At 41.1% G+C, this 8,533-nt stretch overlaps 1 protein-coding gene and 1 pseudogene across 3 annotated transcripts in view; both read left to right on the top strand.

Moving 5' to 3' along the window:
- Positions 1-293: 293 nt before the first annotated feature.
- Positions 294-2,833, top strand: LOC139648340 (uncharacterized; annotated as a pseudogene).
- Positions 2,834-6,341: 3,508 nt separating this feature from the next.
- Positions 6,342-8,533, top strand: part of LOC139648334 (NLR family CARD domain-containing protein 3-like) — a 33,169-nt gene continuing 30,977 nt past the window's right edge. For 2 of the 3 annotated variants that reach the window (XM_071524414.1, XM_071524412.1), the window contains exons 1-2: positions 6,342-6,480; positions 7,500-7,549. The gene's annotated coding sequence lies outside the window, so the exon portion shown is untranslated. Of the gene's footprint in view, positions 6,481-7,499; positions 7,550-8,533 lie in introns of those variants that run through there. The other variant, XM_071524413.1, reaches the window with a different exon arrangement.

Genomic DNA, 8,533 nt, shown 5'->3' with positions numbered 1-8,533 from the left:
CCCTAAAAACATTACATGAAGCAATTCTACTAATGTAATACAGTTTACAAATCACAACATGTGCTGATACTTCCCTCCAGGTTTTGAAACAAGAAAGCCTCATCATGTAGATCTTGTTCAGCCAGTTTGTGCTTCTTTACCCATCAAAAGATATTTTCCAGTTACCTAGAAGAGGATTGCATTGACTATTTCCTGCTAAGCTGCACCTTCAGTTAACAGTTTAATCAATTTTCAACAGATTCTATTGTATTGTGTATGTGTCACTTTACTGACCTCTGTGGGCACTGAACGAAATGCAGCTGGAGCAGCTGAAGAGGGAGAGGAGACGCATCATTTCAAACCATGGGGAGGATCTTTTCTTCATCTCTGGAGAAATCTACAATCTCAGGGCGCTCAAAGTTGAAGATGTTGGGTGGATTAAACTTTAGTATCCTGTTCTTTCGTCCAGTATCTCCCCCTTTTACCGGAGGACTTCTGACACCATGTCAAATGATGACCGACCAAGTTCACTTACTCAGACATATTTATATATTATCCGAGCTCGCACAGATCTTGACTGACGTACACTTGCACATTGCATGCAATGTGATTCAACAGGGAAGCTCTGATTGGTCAATAACAATGTCAATCAATATACTTTTATTCAATACTTTGACGTGATAAATGCCTCTTTTCTCTCAAAATGTATTTCCAGCTGTGAGTCATGTTGCCCTTGATGTGAGTGTTTAAACAACTTTCAGTTTACCTTGGAATTATTTATAGCCTATCCCTTGTAATATCTACAATACAATGGAGTGAGCTCTATCCTCTATTCCCAGGGGGCTGTTGGCTTTTCAGGTAGGAAAGGTTGATTATAGGCTAGATAGCGTAACATGAAATTCAAAAACCCAACAGAAATCCACTCACTGGCACTGGAACCAGATCGAAGATCCTCCACTTGTCTCTTGAGCTGCAACAATACAGAGACGCAATGTTGAATAGCACTGAACAATGTGATGAGACTTCTTGCATGCAGGCCGAGTTTATTGCATGTAGTTTATTTTATTGTTTTAGCCTGTGTGATGACTGTTTCATGGAAATCAACTGTACATAAATGAGGATATGTGTACAGCATATCATTCCATATAGAGGTAGGTGTAACAAAGCTGACTGTAGGCATATTCATTTCATTTTCCTCTTGGATTGTCTTCCATTATGAAAACAATACTGCAGCAACATCTGTCCCAGGGAGCAGGTGGATCCTAAAGGGCCTTGAGGAGCTGATCACCTGGGCTCGTATGAGCTTCAAGCCAGTGAAGTCCAGATCCCTGGTGCTGGAGAAAGAAAAGGCCATCAACAAGTTCTGCTTCGCACTTGGCAGCACCCAGATACCATCCATCACCGAGAAACCAGTGAAGAGCCTGGGGAAGGTGTTTGACTGCAGCCTGAGAGACACAGCATCCATCCGAGTGACCAACCATGAGCTGGAAGCCTGGCTAGATGCAGTGGACAAGTCAGGCCTACCTGGCAAGTTTAAGGCCTGGATATACCAACATGGCATTCTCCCACGGATTCTCTGGCCCCTCTTGGTCTATGAGGTCCCGATCTCCACAGTCAAGGGCTTTGAGAGGAGGGTCAACAGGTTCCTACGAAGTGGCTGGGACTACCTCGGAACCTGAGCAGCATCACTCTGTATGGGCATAACAACAAGCTAAAGCTCCCCATCAACAGCCTGAATGAAGAATTCATGGTGACCCGTACTAGGGAGGTGCTGCAATACCAAGAGTCCGGCGACCCAAAAGTCTCTCAGGTTGGTATCGAGGTCAGGACAGGACAGAAGTGGAGGGCAGCTAGGAGTCGCGGCTAAGGCACAGGGTGCTGGTCGGCACAGTGTCTCATGGAAGGGCTGGCCTGGGTAGCAGCATAACACCTCCCTACGACAAGGCGCAGGGGAAGGACAAGAGGTTGCTGATCCAGGATGAGGTGCGAGCGTCAGTCGAGGAGGAGTGAGCCAGCAGGATGGTTAGAATGCGGCAGCAGGGAGCCTGGACAGCCTGGATGGGAGCAAGCGGTGGAGCACAAAGTCTCATGGGCCGAGCTTTGGAAAGCCGAGCCCCATCGAATAAAATTCTTAATCCAGGCGGTCTATGATGTTCTACCAAGCCCGTCCAACTTGTTTTGCTGGGGGAAGGTGGAGTCACCAGCTTGCCCTCTGTGCCTGAAGAGAGGGACCCTGGAGCACATCCTCAGCTACTGTTTGAAAGCCCTGGACGAGGGGCGCTACCGCAGGCGCCATGACCAAGTCCTGAAGGCCATAGCCATTTGCCGCTGCAAGTGCCTCTGCCCAGTGAAGAAGACCATTGCTTTCGTCAGGGCTGGAGAGAAGCTAACATCAGCTGCCAGGACCACCTCCTCTGGCCTGCTAGCAACGGCACAAGACTGGGAGTTGAAAGTTGACCTGGGGAAGCAACTGAAGTTCCCAGAAATTGTTGCCACACCAACGCTAAGGCCAGACATGATGCTGATCTCGGAAGCCTCCAAGCAGGTCATTCTCTTGGAACTCACTGTTCCCTGGGAGGACTGCATTGAGGAGGCCAACGAGAGGAAGAGGGCAAAGTACGCTGAGCTAGTGGAAGACTGCCGAAGCGACGGGTGGCGAGTGAGGTGGGATGCAGAGGGTTTGCAGGCCAGTCCCTCTGCAGGGCCTACAACATGCTGGGCATCACAGGGGCCAGTAGGCGAAGGGCCATCAAGTTGGCCACTGAGGCAGCAGAAGTTGCTTCAAGGTGGATGTGGATCAGGAGAGGAGAGCTGTGGGTGGGGTAGCGCTACCTGGACACAAGCCGGGACTTGATCAACCCCGGCTGGGTCGCCTGGGCGAGGGTGTCTGATTGTTGAAAGACCAGATTGGCTGCAACAAGGAGGCAGAGAGACAAAGAGAAAGGCAAAGGAATGGAAATGAATATTATGTTACAGTGCATTGAATCATTAAAACTTGTTTACATATCAATTAGCGATAATGGGATCTAATGAACTGAAAAAGAGAATGGATTTCAGCTAGTTCAGTTCAGTTCAGTTCAGTTCAACTTTATTGTCAGACTCAGAGTCCATTAAAAACATACTTATTCCAACCTGGCTTGATGTTGTGTGTGTTATTAGAGTAAGTAGAATATGGTCTACTGGCCTCATACACAGCTCTCACAATACAATCATACATAGCACAGAGGACTTTACGGTGAGAAATTTCATTACAATTTACATCAGAACACATAATCGCACCTTTGGGTAAATATACATCCCGCCTGGTTAACTCCCGCCTTGCGTGGCTCAAAATATCGCCGCGCAACAGAGCCTTCAGGCCAGAGCTCCGGGTTATACATCTCTGCAAAGTCATTGCATTCAACACACACTTTAAATGAGCTGTATCTGTTGCGCGCAGTGACAATACGTTGACAGTTACGTCACGGCCAAGTTTTTCTTTAAGATAGTTAGACAGTTAAGAGAGCTCAAGGTAATAAATGGGGCTGCTCGATTATGGAAAAAATCCTAATCACGATTATTTTGATTGATAGTGAGATCACGATACACGATTACTCATTGACTTTGGGAACATCATGCATTTATTGAACTTTAAAAAAAAGCTTTTAACTCTGGATTTCTTTGAACTTTAAATATAATTTAACTGAAAAACAAAGAAATAAATGAATATATATATACAAGTAAAAAAATAGATAAATAAATAGGCTAAATAACTAAAATAAATAATATATAAAAAATAACAAATAACACCAACTATGTTGTAGTGCACTGTCACAACCTACTGCAAAATATTCAGCTTTGGTAAACTATATCTCTATGTCAGCCGGTCACTCACTCAGTCAGGTAAAAGAGGCACAAAATCAAAAGTTGCTCACTGTATCCTGTCAGTTAACGTTACTCGGAATACAGCTGGGTTTCCGAGATCAGCACAGTATCCACTGAGTGGACTGATAACGTTAATATTAACTTTTTAACTCTGACTCTGAATGTTTGCTCCTCCAATCCAGATTAATATTGAAAAACATGTTCAAAGAAGGAAAAGGACTGAGGAGGAGCAGGGACAGTCTGGACCAGAGGAGCTGCTGAGCACTAAAACAGAGTAGATAATAATGTCAAAGGCTGTAATTGAACAATGTAAAGATACAGGTGAGACTGACAGCACAAAGAGATGTAGCAGGGCAGAGGGGCAGAAAAGCAGTTTTCTCTGTAAAAGGGGCCTAATTTCTATTCTTCTGTACCTTGTAGACAAAAGCAAGTAACAAACAGAACAGTGCACTGTAACACTGTTTATATTTTTAAATTATGCTATCTAGGTAATGTTTCAGTCATCATTTTTTTTCACATTTATTTTTTTTATTAATTTGTATATTTATTTTCACATTTATTTTCACATTTATTTTTTTTATTTTTTATATTTATTTCCATATATATTTCTTTATTTATTTTCATATATTTTTAGAAATGTATTTATTTATTTCCATATAAATGTATTTATTTATTTCCATATATATTTTTACTTTCATTTATTCATTTATTTCTGTATATGCTTTTCCTGATGAGCACAAACTGTCAATCAACTTGTTTTGGCCCGCCCACTAAGTCAAGTCTGAGCAGCTATCGTCCTGTCGATATGCTGCGTTCATGGCAACTGGGAATTGGGAAACTCCCTACTTCTAAATAGGAAAATAGCCCTCCAATGTGTGATTACTAGTTGGGAACTGAGGAGTCTTCTCTGAGCTCCGAGTCCCCTGACATGTAGTTCTGAGATGTCATTTAAATGTAAATCACTGTGGCAGTGTTCATAGTATGTAGGTTATGAATGGTAGGAAGTTGTAAAGTTTCCCAGTTGTCATGAACGCAGCATATCAACACAACGATAGTATCAATCATCAGCTGCTCAGACTTGACTTAGTGGGTAGGCCAAAACAAGTTGATTGACAGTTTGTGCTCGTCAGGAAAAGCCAAAATAAATAGGGAAATATATACAGAAATAAATGAAGAAATGAATGTAAAAATATATATGGAAATAAATAAATACATTTATATGGAAATAAATAAATACATTTCTAAAAAAAATATATGAAAATAAATAAAGTAATGTATTCAGAAATAAATGAACAAATTAATATGAAAATAAATATAAAAATTAATTTAAAAAAACAATGTGGAAAAAATGAAAGCAATTAAAACAGATTTATCAGTCTTTCTGTATATATTTCCCAATTGTTTTTTATTCTTCTTTATATTTCCACATTCATGTATTTATTCTTTTATTAATTTATTTATCATTGTGGCACTTTAAGTGTTCCACAGACCAGCAGCACTGAACTCAATCCATAGTCTCCCAGTGAAAACAAAAGAGAAACTTAAGATTCCAGTTAGTAAGACTCGTCTTCGCTGCCCTACAAACTTTAACAGTAGGTGACGTTACCTTGTGGTGTTTAAGTAACGTTAGTGGAATTAGGTCATTTAACCATGTCGCAGTGCTGCAGTGCATAGAATTGAACACACGCGCCGCGGGTCTTCACTGAATTTTGTGCGACCTCTCCTTGCTGACATGATGATGTCATAGGAGTTAAGTTTGATATGAGCTGATAAAGTTTTGTTAGCTATGTGTTTTCACTTTCACGTCTGGTAAATATCAGAGGGTGTTAACATAGAGAAGATCGCTTCACGTATCTCAAGTGATCAAATGCAAATAGAGCAGCTGAGAGCGGTTTGAACCAAGCGGCCAAAACCACGGGTGAATTTTGAAACCGATAAGGAAGTGGCTGAAAACTGCAGTTCCTCTAACTTCCGCTAGGGTCGGCTCCAAAAAGACTCCAAATCCTTCCCAACTCCATTCAAGTCAATGGGACCACAGCCCAACTTCTCACTCAAAATATAAAGTCATTACATTTTTTCGACAAGAGATTATGGTCTCAGTAGCTAATTTTACTTCTTCTAATATGTGCCCCTATGGCGATTTTCAAAATAATAGCGTCATTAACGGGATATAACGGTTATAAAACGGGGTAGTTTTCCGAGTGATTGACAGGTCGCCTGTCCAGTAATCGCGCAGCTTGCTGTGGGAAATCCTAGCTTCGCTCTGGCTGCTCCAAGTAGGTCCGGCTCCAAAAAATGTCAACATAGCGGCGCTCGTAGACCCCAACTTTTCAAGTAGGTCTAGCTGCAGCTGCAGACTCGCTACAAGACAGTACAAGAAACGCCCCCAACAGCTACGTCAGTACAAGAAACGCCCCCAACAGCTACGTCAGTACAAGAAACGCCCCCAACAGCTACGTCAGTACAAGAAACGCCCCCCTTCAGCTTTTCGGCGGTATATCAAACTCGTAGCAGAGGAGATCGCTAGAAGCTACCTGGCTATCAAAAGACCTCTGATTCTATGCTATTTGGTTAGCAACTTAACGTAGCTAAGTTGACTCTGATGCTATGATATGTGGTTAGCAAGCTACATCAATGGTAAGTTGTAAAACAATCGTTTTCATGATATGTTCTTTGCCTTCTGCAAAGTAAAGCTACGTGAAACTAGCCACAATAAGGAAACTCACTTCCGGTCGAATTTCGTAGCCTTCAAAATAAAAGTCTTGATGTTTTACCGAAATGGTATTTCTCTTGTTGATAATAAATACAAACATGTTAATCACAGAACCCCCTCCAAGAAATTGTAATAGTGACAATGCAGATGCGGTTGATGTTGATGTTAACTGCATGAATTCACACTGAAAGAGGGGAAAAAGCCTACATATTCAGTTAGTGTAGCTGGGAAAACTACATTTTGTGCCTTCTTGAAATGGGCGTGAAATTGAATCTACAGGAGAGGAATAGGAAAATGTATAGAAGAAACTTACAATGATGATAGCATTATTATGGGGTTATTCTTTAGTTATTTAGGATTAGCCCAATTGGAAACCAAAAGTTTTAAAACTTAAGAAATGCTGGAGTATTTTTTGCTCTACGTTATTTCAATTCCAAGTTCTATGCAAAGTACTCTGTTGTTATATCAAAGTGACAAGGAAATTATATTTTTAATAAAACTGCATGCCCCCTACCTTTCTATTTGTTTTGCCACCTCAGCATTAACTGATTTATGAACATTAAATGGGGATATCTGCAGTCAGAAACAGCCTACGTCGTCCTCTTAAACATTTTGCTACATTATTAATTATTAGTTACAGAGATTTCACGATTCACAACTGTGTTTTTAGTGCCAGCCTCTAGGGGGCTTTTATTTTGAAAAGGAAATGCGCATCGGTGACAAAACAGGTTTTGGCCGTTTTCGCGGAACTGCAAAGGTCCACTGTCCGACCCAAGGAGGTTCTATATTCTCGGGGCATTTCTTGTGCTGTCTTGTAGCGAGTCTTGGTCTGCACCTGCAGCTAGACCCTTCTCCAACTTTTGGCTTCAAAACGCCCCATCAGAAACCTATGGGTGACGTCACTCACTACGTACATGTTTTTTTTTTTTTTTTTTTTAAACAGTCTATGGTTTGAACCAGGCAGGAAGAGAAGACAAGGAAACCGTCTCTATGGTAAGGATTTACGGTCATGACTTTCATTCCAGTTTGTTTTAATTTCAGTTCGGGTTCTCTAAGTAGATACAAAGTTGTACCTCCTCTCAGATATTCAATGTGTGTTCCTTCGTATCAATTGTTTTACTCATTTAAATGCAATAAATAAAAAATCGATTTTACTGCTTTTTGCGTTTTGCATTTGAGTTGACACCACGAAAAATGAAGGAGCGATCTGCATTTTTCCTTTTTGCTTTTAGTTTGTCAGTACAGAAAAGGAGTTAAGTGTTGCGGAGGAGTGGACAGGACCAATCTGACTTCCGGACAGGATGCACCTCCATTTCAGAGTAAAAGCCTTAGTGTTTGTCGGTTTGAACCAAACGGTAATTAACATCTTTCTTCCTGTCCGAACAGAGCATGGCAGAGACGAGGGAGGCAATTAAATCTGTCGGCCCGTAGGTTTGAATAAGTAACATCAAAGTTATGCTATAGTGTTTTTTTTTAAGCTTCACAGCTTGCTTTTTAACGTAAATGTAAAATGTAGCCTACTTGGGAGACCACGGTTAAATCAGAATAAAGTTGTGTTTTTTGTTTTTTTCATTTTATTTATTATTATTTATTTTTCTTATTTCTCCAGTGCTCTGAAAACAATTCAGCCACGTAACTGGCTCATAATCATGTGCACTTGGATTTGTCCCCCCAGTTTATTAAGTGGATTATTAGTTATTTTACCACAGTATGTCAAACTGAATCAGTTCAGTTGTTTACTGACCGAGCCTCAACAAACAGTTCTATTCCCATTCATTCACGTTTTACACTTCTGATTACACAGATACACAGGAACAGGTAAACAGGAAGTTGTCTAGTGCTGCTGCAGTGCTGTCCTGGTCTAACTGCTGTGAAAGACTCAGTGGAGACAGCAACCGATTTTTTGTTGAATGGTTGATTTATTTTGCATTATTATTTGTTTGGATTTTGGTCCTTTTTTTCTGTGTGTATTTTGTT

This window comes from Centroberyx affinis, unplaced genomic scaffold (assembly GCF_046629955.1).
Source record: "Centroberyx affinis isolate AG114_WGS23_722 - 3 ecotype Tasmania unplaced genomic scaffold, CSIRO-AGI_Caff_v1 ptg001193l_1, whole genome shotgun sequence".
NCBI classification, from domain to species: Eukaryota; Metazoa; Chordata; class Actinopteri; order Beryciformes; family Berycidae; genus Centroberyx; species Centroberyx affinis.
This window is presented reverse-complemented; position numbering and strand designations above follow the sequence as displayed.